This window comes from Kogia breviceps, chromosome X, assembly GCF_026419965.1.
Source record: "Kogia breviceps isolate mKogBre1 chromosome X, mKogBre1 haplotype 1, whole genome shotgun sequence".
NCBI lineage: Eukaryota > Metazoa > Chordata > Mammalia > Artiodactyla > Physeteridae > Kogia > Kogia breviceps.
In genome coordinates, this window is record NC_081330.1 from 90,240,821 (window position 1) to 90,263,546 (window position 22,726).

Below are 22,726 nucleotides of genomic sequence, written 5' to 3' on the forward strand. Positions count from 1 at the left end.
AAACCCCACAACCAAATCAAAAAATGGGCAGAAGACCTAAATAGACATTTCTCCAAAAAAGACATACAGATGGTCAACAAACACGTGAAAAGGTGCTCAACATCACTAAGTATTAGAGAAATGCAAATCAAAACTACACTGAGGTATCATCTCACACCAGTCAGAATGGCCATCATCAAAAAATATCTACAAACAATAAATGCTGGAGAGGATATGGAGAAAAGGGACCCTTGTAATGTTGGTGGGAATGTAAATTGTTATGGCCACTATGGAGAACAGTCTGGAGGTTCCTTGAAGAACTAAAAAGTAGAACTAACATATGACCCAGAAATCCCACTACTGGGCATATACCCAGAGAAAAGCCATAACTCAATAAATACATACACCCCAATGTTCATTGCAGCACTATTTACAATAGCCAGGACATGGAAGCAATCTAAATGTCCATCAACAGAGGAATGGATAAAGAAGATGTGGTATATATACACAATGGAATATTACTGAGCCATAAAAAGGAGTAAATTAGGTCACTTGTAGAGATATGGATGAACCTAGAGATTGTCATACAGAGTCAAGGAAGTCTGAAGGAGAAAAACAAATATTGTATATTAAGGCATTTATGGGGAATCGAGAAAGATGGTATATATGATCTTACCTGCAAAGGAGAAATAGAGAAACAGATGTAGAGAACAAATGTATTGACACCAAGGGGGGTGTGAGATGAACTGGGAGATTGGGATTGACATATATACAACTATTGATACTATGTATAAAATAGGTAACTAATGAGAACCTAATGTATAGCTCAGGGAACTCCACTCAATGCTCTGTGGTGACCTAAATGGGAAGGAAATCCAAAAGAGAGGGAATATATGTATACATATAGCTGATTCACTTTGCTGTATAGTAGAAGCTAACACAACATTGTAAAGCAACTATACTGTAATAAAAATTAATTTAACAAAATAAATAGGACTTCCCTGGTGGCACAGTTGTTAAGAATCCACCTGACAATGCAGGAGACATGGGTTCGATCCCTGGTCCAGGAAGATCCCACATGCTGCAGATCAACTGAGGTTGTGCACCATGACTACTGAGCCTGCTCTCTAGAGCCCATGAGCCACAACTGCTGAGCCCACATGCCACAACTACTGATACCCACGTGCCTAGAGCCCATGCTCCACAACAAGGGAAGCCAGTGTAATAAGAAGCCCATGCACCAAAATGAAGAGTAGCCCCCGACTCCCCGTAACTAGAGAAAGCCCAAGTGCAGCAACGAAGACCCAACACAGCCAAATAAATAAAATAAATAAAAATATAATTTTAAAAATTAAAAAAAAATTAAATAAATAAATAAAATAAAATGGCACAATGTGAGCAATCAAAAAAAATCATAATGCTACAAATAATCAGTACTGGAGAGAGTGTGGAGAAAAGGGAACCCTCCTATACAGTTGGTGGGAATGTAAATTGGTGCAGTCACTATGGAAAATAGTACAGAGGTTCCTTAAAACACTAAAAATAGAACTATCCTATGATCCAGCAATCCCACCCCTGGGCATGTATCTTGAAAAGATGAAAACTCTAATTCAAAAAAATATATGCACGCCAATACTTATATCAGCACTATTTACAATAGCCAAGACATGGAAGCAACCCAAGTGTCCATCAACAGACTACTGGCTTAAGAGATGTCGTATGTCTATACAATGGAATACTATTCAGACTTAAAAAATGAAATATTGCCACCAGAACATGGATGGACCTAAAGAATATGCTAAGTGAAGTAAGTCAGGCAGAGAAAGACAAATATCATATGATATCACTTATAGGTGGAATCTAAAAAATAATACAAATGAATCTATTTACAAAACAGAAACAGGGCTTCCCTGGTGGCGCAGTGGCTAAGAATCCACCTGCCAATGTAGGGAACATGGGTTCGAGCCCTGGTCCGGGAAGATCCCATATGCCACGGAGCAACTAAGCCCGTGCGCCACAGCTACTGAGCCTGTGCTCTAGAGCCCGCGAGCCACAACTACTGAAGCCTGCGTGCCTAGAGCCCATGCTCCCCAACAAGAGAAGCCACTGCAATGAGAAACCCATGCACCTCAATGAAGAGTAGCCCCCACTCACCCAACTAAAGCCCGCACTCAGCAACAAAGATCCAATGCAGCCAAAAACAAATAAAAATAAAAATAAATAAATTTAAAAAAACAGAAACAGACTCACAGACATAGGAAACAAACTTATAATTACCACAGGGGAAGGGCGGGAGGGACAAATTAGGAGTATGGGATTAACAGATACACACTACTATATATAAAATAGATAAGTAACAAGGATTTACTGTATAGCACAGAGAACTATATTCAATATCTTATATAATTTTTCAGATTCTTTTCCATTATAGGTTTTTATAAGATATTGAGTATGGTTCCCTGTGCTATACAGTAGGTCTTTGTTGTTTACCTATTTTATATATAGTAGTATGCATACATTAATCCCAAACTCCTAATTTATCTCTCCCTCCCCCCAACCCTGCTATCCCCTTTGGTAACCATAAGTTAGTTTTCTATGTCTGTGAGTCTATTTCTCTTTGTAAATCTTGACTTTCTTTTCATGAAACATATTTCAGGATGAAAAAGATACCTGGTAAGGAAAAGGTCTCCTTTATAAAATAATCCCAGCTAACAAATGAAGAATGAGTGTTAGAATTAGACCACCACTCTCCAACCACTACTGAAATAATGAATTAGACAATTATCTTCAGTGGCTGCTAAAATCAACAGGAGAAAAGGTGGTAGGAAATGCTACAATGGAGGTATCAGGCTGAGATCACCTGCAAACACAAATCAATCCCAGCATCAGTTAAAAAGATAAAATGACACATGATGAAATGCAAAAGAAAGTGCATAACACTGCCTGAAATGATTCTTTCCCTTAAAAAATAATTAAACTGAATCTACTCAAGCCTCTAGCTCTAAATGCCAGTGAACAGGAAACATGGTGAGGGGAAAACACACAAAAAAACACCTGAAAGAAGCAATCATCTAAATCCATTTTTCAATCAGACAAATGATTTAGTCTCTCCAATAAATCAATGGTCTTTAAAATTGGGGGTGGGGAGGGGTGTATAGAGGATTTACAGGAAAGGAGACTCAAGAGAAAAACATCCAGTAGCAATAAATGGCCTTTGGCCATATATTTAACAAAGCTACTGTAAATAGACATTTTTAAGACAATCATGGAAATTTGAATATGGACTGAGCATTAGATAATATAAAGAATTGTTATCAATCTTATTAGGTAAATATAATGGCCTAGTGGTTCCTTATATAATGCACCTATGAGTTAGGGATACAGGATGAGTTATTTACCTGTGCAATGACAGGATGGCTGGGATTGCTTTAATATGTCCCAGTGAAAAAAGTGGGTGAGGAGAAAAGATCAAACAAAATTGGCAAAATGGTATTACTTGTTGAAGCTTAGAAACAGAGTCATGCATGGTTTTTGGGTGTGTGTGTGTGTTTTACTATTTTCTACTTTAAATCTATTTGAAAATTTCAATAATAAAAAAACCCACAAGCCAATGTGAAACAGTTCCAACTGGCTCCTTCCAAACTCAACAATTTGAGCAACAGAAGAGATAATGACTGCAATGAATTGGAAAGTACTAAATATATAACAAGTTCAATAAAATATAGAAAATGATGACAATAAAATCTTAAGAAATATAAAAACACGTTAGGACACTGCATCGTCACCCCTAACCTCCCCCACACTCTCCGTCTGCCAGCAATGGAGGGTGTGGGGCCCCATGGTCCAGCGCCATCCATTTTCAGGGCTAGTTGATTTGGCAGCCGTGTGGCTGACAAGGTCTTCATGCTCTGGCCTGATGTCAGGCCTAAGCCTCTATGGTGGGAGAGCCAAGTTCAGGACACTGGACCACCAAAAACCTCCCAGCTCCATGTAATATCAGTCAACAAGAGTTCTCCCGGAGATCTCTGACTCAAAGCTAAAACCCAGCTCCATCCAACGGCCAGCAAACTCTAGTGCTGGATGCCCCATGCCAAACAACTAGCAAGACAAGAACACAATCCCAACCATTAGCAGAGTGGCTGCCTAAAATCATACTAAGCTCACAGATACCCCAAAACACACCACTGGATGCAACATTGCCCACCAAAAAGACAAGAGCCAGCCGCCCCCACAAGAACAAAGGTACTAGTTCCTTCCAACAGAAAGCCTACACAAGACACTGAACCAACCTCACCCACTGCAGGCAGACACCTAAAACAACGGGAACTATGAACCTGCAGCCTGCAAAAAGGAGAACCCAAACACAGTAAGTTAAATGAGAAGACAAAGAAACACACAGCACATGAAGGAGCAAGGTAAAAACCCACCAGACCAAACAAATGAAGAGGAAATAGGCTTTCTACCTGAAAAAGAATTCAGAATAATGATAGTAAAGATGATTCAAAATCTTGGAAATAGAATAGACAAATTGCAAGAAACAGTTAACAAGGACCTAGAAGAAATAAAGAGGAAGCAAGCAACGATGAGCAACACAATAAATGAAATGAAAAATACTCTAGATGGGATCAATGGCAGAATAACTGAGGCAGAAGGATGGATAAGTGACGTGGAAGATAAAATAGTGGAAATAACTACTGCAGAGCAGAATAAAGAAAAAAGAATGAAAAGAACTCAGGACAGTCTCAGAGACCTCTGGGACATTAAACGCACCAATATTTGAATTATAGGGATCCCAGAAGAAGAGAAAATGAAAGGGACTGAGAAAATATTTGAAGAGATTATAGTTGAAAACTTCCCTAATATGGGAAACGAAATAGGCAATCAAGTCCAGGAAACGCAAAGAGTCCCATACAGAATAAATTCAGGAGAAACACGCCAAAACACATATTAATCAAACTATCAAAAATTAAATACAAAGAAAAAATATTCAAAGCAGCAAGGGAAAAGCAACAAATAACATACAAGGGAACCCCCATAAAGTTAACAGCTGATCTTACAGCAGAAACTCTGTAAGCTAGAAGGGACTGGCTAGACATACTTAAAGTGATGAAAGGGAAAAAAACTACAACCAAGATTACTCTCCCCAGCAAGGATCTCATTCAGATTTGATGGATAAATTAAAACCTTTACAGACAGGCAAAGGTTAAGAGGTTTCAGCACCACCAAACCAGCTTTACAACAAATGCTAAAAGAACTTCTCTAGGCAGGAAACACAAGAGAAAAAAAAAGATATACAAAAACAAACCTAAAACAATGAAGAAAATGGTAATAGGAACACACATATCAATAATTACCTTAAATGTAAATGGATTAAATGCTCCTGTCAAAAGACATAGACTGGATGAATTGATACAAAAACAAGGCCCGTATATATGCTGTCTACAAGCGACCCATTTCAGACCTAGGGAAACATACAGACTGAAACTAGGTGGAGGGAAAAAGATATTCTACACAAATGGAAATTGAAAAAAACTGGAGGAGCAATTCTCATATCAGACAAAATAGACTTTAAAATAAAGACAACTACAATAGACAAATGAGGACACTACATAATGATCAAGGGATCAAACCAAAATGACATAACACTTGTAATTATTTATGCACCCAACATAGGAGCACCTCAATACACAAGGCAAATGCTAACAACCATAAAAGGGGAAATCGACAGTAACACAATAATAGTAGGAGATTTAACACCCCACTTTCACCAATGGACAGATCATCCAAACTGAAAGTCTATGAGGAAACACAAGCTTTAAATGACACATGAAACAAGATGGATTTAATTGATATTTATAGGACATTCAATCCCAAAACAACAGAATACACATTCTTCTCAAGTGTTTATGGAATATTCTCCATGATAGATCATATATTTGGTCACAAATCAAGCCTTGGTAAATTTAAGAAAATTGAAATCATATCAAGTATCTTTTCTGACCACAATGCTATGAGACTAGATACCAATTACAGGAAAAAAATCTGTAAAAATTACAAACACATGGAGGCTAAACAATACACTACTAAATAACCAAGAGATCACTGAAGACATCAAAGAGGAAATCAAAAAATACCTAGAAACAAATGAGAATGAAAACACGATGACAAAAACCTATGGGAGGGGCTTCCCTGGTGGTGCAGTGGTTGAGAATCCGCCTGCCGATGCAGGGGACACGGGTTCGTGCCCCGGTCTGGGAAGATCCCACGTGCCACGGAGCGGCTGCGCCCGTGAGCCATGGCCGCTGAGCCTGCGCATCCAGAGCCTGTGCTCCGCAACGGGAGAGGCCACAGCAGTGAGAGGCCCGCGTAACGCAAAAAAAAAAAAAAAAAAACCTATGGGAGGCAGCAAAAGCAGTTCTAAGAGGGAAGTTTATACCAAAACAATCCTACCTCAAGAAACAAGAAAATGCTCAAATAAAAAACCTAACCTTACACCTAAAGCAATTAAAGAAAGAACAAAAAAATCCCCAAGTTAGCAGAAAGAAAGAAATCATAAAGATCAAACCAGACATAAATGAAAAAGGAATGAAGGAAATGATAGCAAAGATCAATAAAACTAAAAGCTGGTTCTGTAAGAAGATAAACAAAATTGATAAACCATTGGCCAGACTCATCAATAAAAATGGGAGAAGACTCAAATCAATAGAATTAGAAATGAAAAAGGAGAAGTAACACTGACACTGCAGAAATACAAAGGGTCATGAGAGATTAATACAAGCAACTCTATGCCAATAAAATGGACAACCTGGAAGAAATGGACAATTCCTTAGAAAAGCACAACTTTCTGAGACTGAACCAGGAAGAAACAGAAAATATAAACAGACCAATCACAAGCACTGAAATTCAGATTGTGATTAAAAATCTTCCAACAAACAAAAGCCCAGGACCAGATGGCTTCACAGGCAAGTTCTATCAAACATATAGAGAAGAGCTAAAACCTATAATTCCTCCAAAACATAGCAGAGGGAGGAACACTCCCAAACCAAACAAAGATGTCACAAAAAACGAAAACTACAGGCCAATATCACTGATGAACATAGATGCAAAAATCCTCAACAAAATACTAGCAAACAGAATCCAACAGCACATTAAAAGAATCATACACCATAATCAAGTGGGGTTTATTCCAGGAATGCAAGGATTCTTCAATAAACACAAATCAATCAATATGATACACCATATTAACCAATTGAAGGATAAAAACCATATGATCATCTCAATAGACGACGAAAAAGCTTTTGACAAAATTCAACACCCATTTATTATAAAAAGCCCTCAGAAAGTAGCTATAGAGGGAACTTACCTCAACATACTAAAGGCCACATATTACAAACCCACAGCCAACATCATTAGCAATGGTGAAAAACTGAAACCATTTCCTCTAAGATTAGAAACAAGACAAGATTGTCCACTCTCACCACTATTATCCAACAGAATTTTGGAAGTTCTAGCCACAGCAATCAGAGAAGAAAAAGAAATAAAAGGAATCCGAATCAGAAAAGAAGTAGTAAAGCTGTCACTGTTTGCAGATGACATGATACTATACATAAAGAATCCTAAAGATGCTACCAGAAAAGTGCTAGAGCTAATCAATGAATTTGGTAAAGCAGCAGGATACAAAACTAATGCACAGAAATCTCTTGTATTCCTATACACTAATGATGAAAAATCTGAAAGAGAATTTAAGGAAACAGTCCCATTTACTACTGCAACAAAAACAATAAAATACCTAGGAATAAACCTACCTAAGGAGACAAAAGACCTGTATGCAGAAAACTATAAGACACTGGTGAAAGAAATTAAAGACGATACAAACAGATGGAGAGATATACCATGTTTTGGGATTGGAAGAATCAACACTGTGAAACTGAGTATACTACCCAAAGCAATCTATAGAATCAATGCAATCCCTATCAAACTACCAACAGCATTTTTCACAGAACTAGAACAAAAAATTTCACGATTAGTATGGAAACACAAAAGACCCCGAATAGCCAAAGCAAGCTTTGGAAAGAAAAACGGAGCTGGAGAAGTCAGCTCCCTGACTCCAGACAATACTACAAAGCTACAGTAATCAAGACAGTATGGCACTGGTGCAAAAACAGAAATATAGATCAATGGAACAGGATAAAAAGCCCACAGATAAACCCACCCACATATGGTCACCTCATTTTTAATAAAAGAGGCAAGAATATACCATGGAGAAAAGACAGCCTCTTCAGTAAGTGGTGCTGGGAAAACTGGACAGCTACATGTGAAAGAATGAAATTAGAATACTCTCTAACACCATATACAAAAATAAACTTAAAATTGATTAAAGACCGAAATGTAAGGCCAGATACTATAAAACTCTTAGAGGAAAACACAGGCAGAACACCCTATGACATAAATCACAGCAAGATCCTTTCTGATCCACCTCCTAGAGAAATGGAAATAAAAACAAAAATAAACAAATGGGACCTAATGAAACTTAAAAGATTTTTTGCACAGCAAAGGAAACCATAAACAAGAAGAAAAAACAACCCTTAGAATGGGAGCTAATATTTGCAAACAAAGCAACTGACAAAGGATTAATCTCCAAAATATACAGGCAGTTCATGCAGCTCAATAGCAAAAGAACAAGCCAATCCAAAAATGGGCGGAAAAAAAGATATACAGATGGCCAACAAACACATGAAAGGATGCTCAACGTCACTAATCATTAGAGAAATGCAAATCAAAACTCCAATGAGGTATCACCTCACACCAGTCAGAATGGCCATCATAAGAAAACCTACAAACAATAAATGCTGGAGAGGGTGTGGAGAAAAGGAAACCCTCTTTCAGTGTTGGTGGGAATGTAAATTGATACAGCCACTATGGAGAACAGTATGGAGGTTCCTTAAGAAACTAAAAATAGAACTACCATACGACCCAGCAATCCCACTACTGGGCATGTACCCTGAGAGAACCATAATTCACAAAGAGTCATGTGCCACAACGTTCATTGCAGCTCTATTTACAATAGCCAGGACATGGAAGCAATCTAAGTGTCCACTGACATGTGAATGGATAAAGAAGATGTGGCACATATATACAATGGAATATTACTCAGCCATAAAAAGAAATGAAATTGAGTTATTTGTAGTGAGGTGGATGGATGTAGAGTCTGTCATACAGAGTGAAGTAAGTCAGAAGGAAAAAACAAATACCGTATGGTAACACATATATATGGAATCAAAAAAAATGCTTCTCATGAACCTAGGTGCAGGACAGGAATAAAGATGTGGAAGTACAGAATGGACTTGATGACACAGGGAGGGGGAAGGGTAAGCTGGGACGAAGTGAGAGAGCCGCACTGACATATATACACTATCAAATGTAAAATAGATAGATAGTGGGAAGCAGCTACATAGCACAGGGAGATCAGCTCGCTGTTTTGTGACCACCTAGAGGGGTGGGATAGGGAAGGTGGGATGGAGATACAAGCGGGAATGGATATGGGGATATATGGATACATATAGCTGATTCACTGTTATACAGCAGAAACTAACACAACATTGTAAAGCAATTATACTCCAATAAAGATGTTAAAACACACACGCACACATTATGTTGTTTGATGGTTTTAAATACCAAGTATAAAATAGTTGTGGGGAAAAAATAATTTGAAAATGGAGTAGGTAGGTATTAGATGATATTAGGGAATTACTGTTAATTTTTCTTAGAGAGATAATGGCAATTAAATTATTTACAAAATGTTCCTAATATTAGGAAATGAACACTGAGATATTTATGGGGAAAGTGCTATGTGCTCTTCAAACTGATCTATTAAAGTGGTACCTCAATCATAATGCCAAGAAGGATTTTTGTGAAAATTGACAAGCTGATTCTACAATGTATATTGGAATTCAAAAGGCCAAGAATAACCAAAGCATTATTGAAGAAAAAGAGCTAAACTGTAGGACTTACTGACCATATATAAGATACATTATAAAGTTACATTAATTATGAGTGGTACTCATACAAGAATATAGAAACCAAAATGAACAGAATCCAGAAACCTAACCATTTGATTTATGAAAAAGATGATGATGACACTATAGGAGGAAAAGGATGATCTTTTCAATAAGTGGTACTGGATGTCTGTTTCAACAACAAAAAAACAATGGGCCTTTACCCATATCCATAACTCATACTGGCAACATATAATAAAATGAATATCAAATGAATTGGAAATATAAATTGATTAAACAATAACACCACATAGAAAAATATCTTCATGACCTTGGGAAAGGCAAAGATTTCTTAACCAGGACAAACAAGCACTACTCATGAAGGGGAAAAATTATAAACTGAACAATGTACATTGTTTTTTAGACAAGGCTATTGCACACTTACTATACTAGAGCATAGTGTAAAATTAACTTTTATATGTACTTGGGAACCAAAAATTTCATATGACTTGCTTTATTGTGATATTCACTTCATTGCAATGGTCTAGAACCAAACCAAGGTGTGCCTGTGTTCAGTTTATCAAAAGACACCATTAAGAGACTGAAAATGCAAGCAACTGAGATTTGCAAATAAATAGATCTAACAAAGTATTCACATCCTTAATATAGAAAGATCTACAAATCAGTAAGAAAAGGATAGTCAAAGAGAAAAAGTGGTCAAAAGACTTGAACAGGCAGCTCAAAAAAAAGATACCCAGGCCAACAACTATGAAAAGACACACATTTATCACCAGAGATATGCAAATTATTATCACCAAAAGACATGTTCTAGAATGTTTACAGTACTATTTGCAGGCCAAAGATGTAAAAAACCAAAATGCCCATCAATTGCAGTATATTCACACAATGGAATACACGCAATAAGAATGAAAGAATTACTACTATGCCCAATAACTTGGATCAATCTCAAAATCAAAATCTTAAGCCAATGAAGTCAAACACCAAAAAATACATACTATACTATTATATTTTTATAGAGTCCAAAAACAGACAAAATTATTATACAGTGATAGAAGCCAAGATGTGATTAACTTGGAGTTTAGTTTGTGACTGGTAGGGAATACATTCAAGGGATTTCAAATACTGATCATTTTTTTTTTTTTAATGAAGTATAGTTGACTTACATTATTATATTAGTTTCAGGTGTACAGCACAGTGACTCAATATTTTTATAGATTATACTCCATTAAAAATTATTACAAGATTATGGCTATAATTCCCTGTGCTATACAACATATTCTCCTTGCTTATCTATTTTATACATAGTAGTTTGTATCTGTTAATCCCATACCTGTAATTTGCCACTCTCCCTTCTGGTAACCACTAGTTTGTTTTCTATATCTCTGAGTCTGTTTCTGTTTGGCTATATACATTCATTTGTATTATTTTTTAGATTCCACATATAAGTGATACCATAATGTATTTGTCTTTCTGTCTCACTTATTTCACTAAGCATAATATTCTCCAGGTCCATACACATTGCTGCAAATGGCAGAATTTCATTCTTTTTTATAGCTGAGTAATATTCCATTGTATATATATATACATCTTTATCCATTCGTCTGTTGACGGATACTTGAGTTGCCTCCATATCCTGGCTATTGTAATTAGTGGTGCTATGGACACTGGGGTGCATGCATCTTTTCAAACTAGTGTTTTCACTTTTTCTGGATATATACCCAGGAGTGGAATTGATAGATCATATGGTAGGTTACACAGGGGTGAAAATGCTTTGAGCTGTACACTTATATGTGCACCTTTCTGCATGTATTTGAGTTTACTTAAAAATAATGCCTGCAAATCTCAAATGGTTCAGCCAAAATAGATCAAAAATAGATAAAACATTATACTTCAATTTTTAAAAATTGGATGGATGAATAGATAGTGAGCAAGTCAGTGAATAAGTGAGCTAATATGGCAAAAGTTAACAACTGTTGAATCTAGGTTCAGAGTATAAAAGTATTCATTGTACTCTTTTTTCAACTTATGCTTGTTTAAATATTTTATTAAAAAATATTCAAGTAAAAAGAGTAATCATACCTCTCAGTTCTTAATATTTATAACTAGGAAGTAAATCAAGCACCTGGTATAATGTGACTTGTGAAAGGAAACTTACAAAATGAAATTTTTATACCCAGACTATTTCTATTAAAATAAAATATTCTGTGTATTTTCTATTTCTCATTAATGAAAAGAGACAGAGAAAGAGAGTCCCAGGCCAGGACTGAGTGTCTGACAGACTTTAACTCCATTAACTCCACTACCAAGTTACTATCCACCTCAGTCCTGGTTTTATTAGTTAGCAAGTTACTAACTTGGTTTTATTAGTTAGCAAGTTACTATCCACCTGAGTCTTGGTTTTATCATCAGGAAACTGACAATGACGATACTGACTTTAGAGAGTGGTTTTGAACATTAATTAGGGAGCCACTAAATTCATTTCAATTTACCATACCAAACATTTATGGGCAACATATTATGAACACGCAGTGATAAGAGCAGTGAGAGAGGAAAGCAAGTATGCTGTAGAACAGCACACAATGCACCACAAATAAACAGATTGAGAAAGAGGTGAGGATAGAGACAGAGATACATCTTCCTAGAGGGGCTGGTAACTGACAATTCACTTAAATGGTAGCAAGAAGCTAGCCAAGAAGAAGAGAATATGGGGAATTTACATGGACAGATTAGATCATCTGAGTATACAGAGTGGTGCATTAATGCTATGCAGTAAAGTGACCTCAAGCAGAGGGGAGGAGAGGGAATGTTGGAAGCAGAGTGACCAACAAATGCAGAGACACTGTCATAGATATACCTTATTTTTCCACTCATAACTGTATAGTTTGTGTTCTCTCTTCCTTTAGGTTTCTGCTCAAATGTCAAGATACCAGGGAGGCCTTTCTGACCATCCTATCTAACATAGTACAGCCTCCCCATCACAACCTATTATATATTTATTATATATTCACTTATTGTCTCTCGAGTAGTTTAAAGGACTTTGTTCTTATTTTTATTTTCCACTGTTGTATCCTCAGTGCTTAAAACACTGTCTGGCATATAAAAGCTATTCAATAAAAAAACTCTTGAATGAATGGATGGATCGACGCACACCCAGTGGGTTAAAACCAGTGTGATATTTAAATGCTGTGTAATTATGATTTGAATAGAGAATAAACAGACATCAGCAATACCCTTTGAAAAAGTTCCTAAGTGTTTTGGGGTCATGAAACCTCAGTCTCCTCGTTAAATAACTGAAAATTATACCTGGCCTAGAAAAAAGAATCATCTTTTATTTTGGCAAGCCTAATACATTAGCTACAGAAGGAAGACGGAATAAGTTGCCTGTTCAAGGAGATCTCCGGTTAAATTCCTCTTTAGAGCCTGAAAAACCCCTGACACTCATTATAAATTTAATGATCATTTCCTCTCCCTTGGGTAAAGAATTGAAATAATAAATTGTGATAATTAATGAATATTCTCGCAAGACAAATTACACATGATAAATGGAGCAGAAAAATACATTTCACATTGCAACAAATGAAAACAAATACAAAGTTCATATTGCACCAAATAGATAATACATGCAAAGCTCCTAGAAAAAAATATTTGTCTGAAAATTCTGCCAACTTGCTCTTCAATGTTACTACTGGACACCAGAAAAAGATTTACATAATAAACCGAACTCATATGAAACGATAAATTTGTGATTGGATGTCCTATCTGTCAACCCTTTCTGCTCTGTGAGAAATTCTAAAGGGGATGGGAAAGCTTCCACCCTCTAAAGCTGACACCAAATTATAGGCAAAATCCACTATGTCTGCCTCTCTAAAAATTTGGGGATTCAATTGTATACCAAATTTTTTTTTAATGTCATGAGTGGAGGGCTGAAACTAGTGCAATACCTGATATGTGATTTCGTTTGGGGTAAAAAATAAATAAATAAAAGGACATAATTTGAACAAGTTCCTATGTCTCTGAGAGCTCTAAAATTTCTGCTCCTTTTCTTATTTTTAAAAAGAACAAAAATCAGCCTTGCCCTTGAAATTGAAGTCACATCTGATTTCAGAAAGTATATAATTCACCGGCCTCTGCAGGAGTGGGACCGAAGAGATCAGAAGTCTTCAGGGGGGGTAAAATACTGGGGTCGAAAGTAAAAAGAAGGAAGAATGTAGGTTCAGAGCGGGGGAAGGAGGTAGCAAAAGTTCTGAGACTGAGAGGGGGGCGGGGTGGAAGGTGAGAGTAAGAGGTAGAAAAGAAATCGGTGGTAGAGGGGGAATGACCCAAACTCAGAAAGATTGGTTAGAGGATTCGGGATAAAGAGGAGAAGTGAAGAATAATCAGGGATAAAAGGACCACGAGAGTCAGAAGGGGGAGGGGATGACGGCCAGCCACCTCCCGAGGTGTGAGAGGAGAGAGTGAGCGATCGGAACCACAAGCGTCAGAAACATCCTTCAGTGTACCCTGCGGATGAATTCTTTCCAACTCGTGTTGAAGCAAGGAGGAAACCGTCCCTGAGGTGTCTGCGGACTCACTTGTGAAATTTACCAGTCCCTTTCTTTACACTCACCTTGATGAAGAACGCCGCGACACGACGATGGCGTGACCGGAAGTGCTATTTTCTTTTGTTTGGAGGAAGCTTTAGCCCGGGCCGCCACACCCTCCCCCCGCCTTCACTCCAGACAACTTCCTGTGCCTCTCTAGCAAGCTCTTGAAATAATGTATCTCAGTGGCTCTCTCACCAGATGGGAACCCGGATAGTGACGTAACATGTCTGGAAGAGGGAATCAGTAACTTTTTACAAATCCTAGCCTTAGTCATCCCAGGAACTGCAGCAGCTCCGCCAAACTCTACGTATCCAATTTGTCACCTCGCCTTCCTGATTCAGACTTTCAAATACCTCCCTTACCTTTAGTCCCTTAACTCTCGGATGTCTACAGTTACGTATTTACGATACTGATTTACTGCTTCCTGGCATTAAAAAAATAATAATAAATTCATGTTTATTAGTGGCATACTTCGATTTCAAGATTTTTAAAACTTCTTAATCTGAATCATTTTTGTCTTGGAATGGTATCCAGAGAGTTACGTGTCATACTCAAATTTCCAAATAAATAAAAGTGAACTCATTTATAAAGCGTTCTTGTATACTTGTATACTCCCCCCGAAAATGAAGACAATGATAATTTGACAAAAAGTTTCAATAATAAGAGTAATCCTTACTCTGGTTAAAACTTCAATATTGAGTTAACTATTGTCATTACCTCCAGAAAGCTCTTCTGAGCCCAAAATCTGTACCCTAGGCCTCCTCTTTTGTGGTTATTTTCAATAAATCCACAAGTGTACCAAACACTATTCTATACCCAGAGGCATCTCACTAGAAGCCCACAGCCTAGGGGCTAAAGGCGACATTTAAACACATAAGAGTATAGCATAAAATAGGTGATTATAAATGTATATGGAATGAGTAAATGACCAAAATGTGGTCAAGGCAATGATGGGGGCTGGCACAAGGTCCTTACTTTTGCTAGTATTTGTATGGTTCATTTCAACATTTGACTCATATTTTGTCATTCAGCCAACAGATTTTGAACAACCACTCAGTGTAAGGTTCTGTTCCTGATATTGTCCATATAAAGAAGAATAAGACATAGTCCTGGATTTCAAGACCCTCCAACCAGTGGGGAAAATGAACACACAAACAACTAGCAGCACTATAATGTGACAATAATAATCGGTAAAGACAAGACAGTGTTGCAACTATGGCTATCCAATTGACTGGTGAATACTAAAATCCTAAAATAGACCTTATCTCCTAGAGGGTGCTCAATAAAGGCTGGTTTAGTGTTGAATAAGTGATTGAATGGATGAATGAAAAGGAAGAATGACAGTGGATTTGAAGTGTGGTGTGAAAGAAGCGGTGATGAGAGATGAAGCCTGGATGTAAGAAGAGGCCAGACAAAGAAGGACCTTGCATGCCATGTTACGGAGTTTGAGCTTATTACAAAGAAAACAGAAAGCCAAAAATGAATTTTAAGCAAGAAAGCATCTAGTCAAGATGGTTTTCTGGGGACTCTAGTCTGTCATCTTCTCCATCTGTGGCTTTCCACATAAAGTCTCTATCTCTTGCCTCAACAACAACAACAAAAAGCATCAAGTAATGTGTCAAACCAAAATATAGAAAATGGGTTGTACCAGTACAACCTGGAAGCGGAGAGGTTGGTTTAGAGGCTATTGTGGTAATCAATGACCAAATACAGAGAATGAGGGGTTTATGCTATTAAGAATTAATTGTATTTGGAACTGAGCTGGAAAAAAATAGTCAATGGATTATCAGAAATTCAGTGGCAGTGAAACCTGAGCATTTTCCTTGATGCCGTCTGCAATCAAAATTTTGATTATTTCATGCAACAAATATTTATTGAGCAGTTTAATATGCACCAGGCCCCGAGGATAGGACCGTGACCAAAATGGACAAAAATTTCTGCCCTCACAGAACTTACATTCTTGTTTCATGGATAATAAAACAGTTAAGAAAACACATGTTAAGTGGTGACAAGCGCTACATAGAAATAAACCAGGTAAATGGGATAGCAGTGTACTATGGGGGTTACACTATGTGGGGGATGGGAAGAGGGTTGTCATTATAGAAGAGCTCACTGAACATGTATAAACTTTATCCACTTCTCTCAGTAACCAGGATCACTATCTTAGTTCAGACCTTCTATATTACTCCCCAAATGCCAACTATGGTGTACAAAAGCCTTGGTTGTCTAACTCTGTCTTTTGCTCTCTAATCTAATCTCTCATCACTCAGCCTCTCCCACCCTAAATCCAAGTCTTATACAACTGTTTGTAATTTGGAAAATGCACCAATATCTCAGATCTCTGTGCATTCACACTCTGCTAACTCATATTCGTCTTTCAAAGGTCAGCTCATATTTTATCTCTCATGAAACCTTGCTGATGTTTCGTTTCACTCCTTAACCAAAACCAGGCAACTGCTCCCCTTCTCTTCCATGTTTAGTATTCTTAGCACTTTCTTTCATTCACTCAACAAACATTTGTTGGTCAACTTCTGTGTAATTGTCACTGTTCAAGGCAGTAGAGATACATGCATAAATAAAAAAGTGAAAAAATCCCTGCACTTTTGTAACTTACATTTTAGTTAGGAAGACCAGCAATAAACAAAATAACATAAATATGGACCTTATAAAGCAGTAGTTCTCAACTCTGGGTGCCCATTAGAATCACTAGGAGAGCTTTCATCTTTCTTCTTTTTTTAAATACCAATGCCTGATCCCCATCCCAGCTAAAATTAATCTAAAGCTTAGGAGTGAGGTCAGGCATTTACATATATTTTTAAACCTCCTTTAAAGCTCCTTTCTGATGCACAGAGAAGATTGAAAATTACTGCACTACAGGCTATGGGAAATGATACCAGAAGGACAGTCTAAAAAGCTAAGGAATTAAGAGCAAATAAAATGATAAACATGTATGACAATCTAAAAAAACAGGGGCTTCCCTGGTGGCGCAGTGGTTGAGAGTCCGCCTGCCAGTACAGGGGATATGGGTTCGTGCCCCGGTCTGGGAAGATCCCACGTTCCACGGAGTGGCTGGGCCCTTGAGCCATGGCCGCTGAGCCTGCGTGTCCGGAGCCTGTGCTCCACAATGGGAGAGGCCACAACAGTGAGAGGCACGCCTAGCACAATAAATAAATAAATAAATAAATAATAAAAAACATAGTGTGTATAAAAACAATAATCATACAGATTGCTGGGATGGAAAAAAATGGTGATTCAAAGATCCTGAACAAAAATATCATACAACTCAGGAGGAGATGGACATCAGAATTCATTTGTTTGGGAGAGAGGTTAATATATTTTTAAAGTTCAGACGTTTTTAAGGTAAATAATTATAAGAAATATTCAAAAGTTACCTCTAAAATAACAGATTCACAGTGAGAGTAAAAAGTAGAATAAGGAAAAATGCATACATTTAAACCTGTAGAGGGATTAAATGGAATAGGATTAAAAATTTCAATAAATTTTTAAAAAGGAAACACATGCCTATATGAACAGAAAGACATGGATTGATGGATAGGGTAGGTGATGAGAGGCAGAGGAGGATTGCATAGCCCAAGGAAATTTATTAATAATTATCTTGGTTGAGAGATGGTTAAGATCCCATAACCCCCCCCCAAAGTCCCTATGATATCCTGTTTTAGTCACACAGTCTTCGCTACCCCTAATGTTCTCTTTCAATCTAGTTTCTTCTTTTCTAAAATGTCACATAAATGGAAGCATAGAATATGTAACCTTTTGAGCCAGGCTTCTTTTACCTAGGATAACACCTTTGAGATTCATCCAAGTTGATGCATATATCAACCATTTATTAGTCTTTATTTATGAAGTATGTTTCATCATATGGATGTGTTGCAAATTGTTTATCAATTCACCAGTTGAAAAACATTTGGGTGGTTTCCACTTTTGAAGATGATGAATTAAGCAGCTATAGCATTCATATTCAGTCTTCTGTGTGAACATCAATTTTAATTTCTCAAAAGAAATGCCTAGAAATAGGACTGCTCATAAATGGTTATGATGTGTAGATGTTTAACTTTATAAGAAACTGCCAAAATGTTTTCCAAAGTGACTATACCATTTTGTGTTCCCACCATCAATGTGTGAGGATTATAGTTGCTCTACATCCTTGCCAGCACTTGGCATTCTTTACACTATTTTTATGTTAGCCTTCTAACAGATATGTAGTAGAATCCCTTTGTGATTTTCATATGCACACAATTTGTTAAAAGGGCAATTAAATCAAATCCATTGAATCTGTACCTTTGTTTAAAAATCAATTCACTATATTTGTATTGGTCTATTTCTGAATGCTCTATTCTTTTCCACTGATCTATGTGTTATCCCTTCACCAATACCATGCTATCCTGATAACTGAAGTTTTAAAGTAAATCTTAATCTCAAGTAGTGTGATTCCTCCAAATGTATTCTTCTTTATCAAAGTTGGCTTGGTGATTCTAATTCCTTTGACTTTCCCTATAAATTAAGGAATCAGGTTTCCTATACCTACCAAAAATCCTGCTGGGATTTGATTGAAATTGTGTTAAATCTATAGATTAACTTGAGATAATTGTCATCTTTTTTAACATCTTTATTGCAGTATAATTGCTTTACAATGGTGTGTTAGTTTCTGCTTTATAACAAAGTGAATCAGTTATACATATACATATATCCCCATATCTCTTCCCTCTTGCGTCTCCCTCCCTCCCACCCTTCCTATCCCACCCCTCTAGGTGGTCACAAACCACCTAGCTGATCTCCCTGTGCTATGCGGCTACTTCCCACTAGCTATCTATTTTACATTTGGTAGTGTATATATGACCATGCCACTCTCTCACTTTGTCACAGCTTACCCTTCCCCCTCCCCATATCCTCAAGTCCATGCTCTAGTAGGTCTGTGTCTTTATTCCCGTCTTACCCCTAGGTTCTTCATGACCTTTTTTTTTTCTTAGATTCCATATATATGTGTTAGCATATGGTATTTGTTTTTCTCTTTCTGACTTACTTCACTCTGTATGACAGACTCTATGTCCATCCACCTCACTACAAATAACTCAATTTCATTTCTTTTTATGGCTGAGTAATATTCCATTGTATATATGTGCCACATCTTCTTTATCCATTCATCCATTGATGGACACTTAGGTTGCTTCCATGTCCTGGCTATTGTAAATAGAGCTGCAATGAACATTGTGGTACATGACTCTTTTTGAATTATGGTTTTCTCAGGGTATATGCCCAGTAGTGGGATTGCTGGGTCGTATGCTAGTTCTATTTGTAGTTTTTAAAGGAACCTCCATACTGTTCTCCATAGTGGCTGTATCAATTTACATTCCTACCAACAGTGCAAGAGTGTTCCCTTTTCTCTTATAAAGAGGACTCTACAAATCCATGAGCACTAGATCCATCTCTATTTCTTTAGATCTTCGTAGTTTCCTTTAATCAGTGTCCTACAGTTTTCAATATGCAGATACTGTTTGTTTTGTTGTTGTTGTTAAATTCACACCTAATTGCTTCCCTTTTTCAGCTATCATAAATTATATTGTTTTTTCAATTTTGTTAAAAAATGTTGGAGTTAGTATAATTTTTAAAATTTCATTACTAGTATTTAGATATATGATTGATTTTGTGTATTGACTGATATCCTGAGTTTTTGTTAAACTCACTTGATACTTCTAGGTTTTTTTTTAAAGCATCTTTATTGGAGTATAATTGCTTTACTATGGTGTGTTAGTTTCTACTTTATAGCAAAGTGAATCAGTTACACGTATACATATGTCCCATATCTCTTCCCTCTTGCGTCTCCCTCCCACTAGATCGCTTGGGAATTTTTTTCTAGACAATTATGTCTGCAAATAGGGAACTTCCCCCCCCTTTTTCCAATTAGTGTAAATTTTATTTATTTTTCATGTTTAATTGCACTTTTTAGGACTTCCAATACAATGATGAATACAAAAGGTAAGAATAGTTTCTTTGTCTTGCTCCAGAAATTAGGGGGAAGGCATTCAGCTTTTCACTATTAGGTATAAAAGCTGGAGTGGCTACAATAATATTAGAAAAAAATAGACCTTAAAACAAAAATGTTTATTATAAATAAAGAAAAAAATTATAAGAGTATATTTATCTGTAAGATATTAAATTTGTAAATATATATGCACCCCAAAACAGAGCTTCAAATGAAAGAAGCAGAAAGTTGCAGAATTGAAGAGAGTTATGGAGAATTCAACAATAATAGTTGGAAACTTTTTACAATCTACTTTCAGGAATGTATAGAACAATAAAGCAGAAGATCAACAAGGACCTAGAAGACCTGAACAACACTATAAAGAAACTAGACTTAATAGACATGTATAGAATGCTCCATCTAAAAAGGCAGACTACATATTCTTGTCCAATATACGTGAAGCATTCTCCAGGTTAGACAATATGCTAAGCCATAAAACAACAAATTGAAAATCAACAAAACAAAAAAATCAATTCTCTGAAAAGAACAACAAAATTCATAACTCTTTATCTGGAATGACCAAGAGAAAAGAGGCAGAAGACTCAAATTACTAAAATGAGGAATGAGAGAGTGAGTATTACTACTGTCATTAAAGAAACAAGAAAGAATATAAGAGAATGCTATGAGCAACTGTTCCCAATAAATTAGAATACTTTGATTCTTTCTAGGAATTTTTCAATTTCATCTAACTACTGAAACTTAACTCAAGAAGTGGAGAATCAAAATACACCTATAACAACTATAGAGATTGAATTTGTAATTTATAAAACTTCCTACAAAAAAAGTCCAGGTCCAGACACACTGATAAATTCTACCAAAATTTTAAATGATTAATTAGAATCAATACCAATTCTTTACAAATTGTTACAGAAAATAGAAGAAAAGAAATATTTCCCAAATTCTACAACGCCAGTATTTTTCTACTAACAAAAGCAGACAAAGGCATGACAAGAAAAGAAAACTACAGATCTCAATGCAAAAGTCCTCAAAAAAATACTACCAAACCAAACCTACCAGCATATACAAGGAATCATATTATGGCTAAGTAGAATATATCCTATAAATGCAAAGTTTATATAAAATCTGAAAATCTATTAAACTAAGTCACCATATCAATAGAATAAAGGACAAAAACCACAAGTAATCTGAACAGACACAGAAAGAGCATTTGAAAAAATCCAATACCCCTTCATGATTAAAAAAAAAGCCAAATTAGAAATAGAGTGGAACTTCTTCAACCTTATAAAGGTCTTCCATGAAAAATGCACAGCTATTATCATATTTAATAATTAAAGATTGAATGCTTTCTCCATAAGATAAGCAATAAGGCAAGGATATACACATTCACAACTTCTATTCAACATTTTACTAGAGCATTGTACTAGAGGTTCTAGAGAGGGCAGTTATGCAACAAGATTAAAAAAACGAAATCTTGATTGAAAAGTAAGAAGTAAAACTATCTCTATTTGCAGAAGATGTGATCTCGTTTATAGAAAATCCTAAGAATCTCTAAAAGAAAACCTATTAGAACTAATAAATGAGTTTAGCAAGTTTGTAAAGTACAAGATCAATATACGAAACTCAGTTATATTTTTATACATTAGCATTGAACAATCCAAAAATGAAATCAAGGAAATAATTCCACTTACCATAGAATCAGAAAACATAATTAGGAATAAAGCTAATAAAAGAAGTAAAAAAATTATACTCTTAGGCTACAAAACATTATTAAAAGTAATTCAAGAAGACCTAAATAAATGGAAAGAAATCCCAAGTTCATGAATCAGAAAACTTAGTACTGTTCAGATGGCAATACTCTCCAAGTTGATATACAGATTCAGTGGAATCACTTGTCAAATCCTACATAGATTTTTTTTGTAGAAATTGACAAGGTAGCCCTAAAATTCATATGGAAATTGTGGGACTCACAATGGCTAAAACAGTCTTTAAAATAAGGTCAAAATTGAAGGACACAGAATCTCTGATCTTCAAATTTTCTACAAACCTAGAGCAATCAAGACATTGTGGTATTGGTATAAAAATAGACATATAGAGAAATAGAATGAAGTGGAGAGTCCAGAAATTAACTCTTGCAATTGGTCTATTGA

The 22,726-nt window shown here is 36.3% G+C and overlaps 1 protein-coding gene across 4 annotated transcripts in view; it reads right to left on the reverse strand.

Annotated features, from left to right (window-relative positions):
* Positions 1-14,752, reverse strand: part of MAGED1 (MAGE family member D1) — a 92,890-nt gene extending 78,138 nt beyond the window's left edge. For 2 of the 4 annotated variants that reach the window (XM_059051306.2, XM_059051305.2), the window contains exon 1: positions 14,602-14,752. The gene's annotated coding sequence lies outside the window, so the exon portion shown is untranslated. The remainder of the gene's footprint in view (positions 1-14,601) is intronic. The other 2 variants (XM_067023559.1, XM_067023560.1) reach the window with 1 other exon arrangement.
* Positions 14,753-22,726: the final 7,974 nt, after the last annotated feature.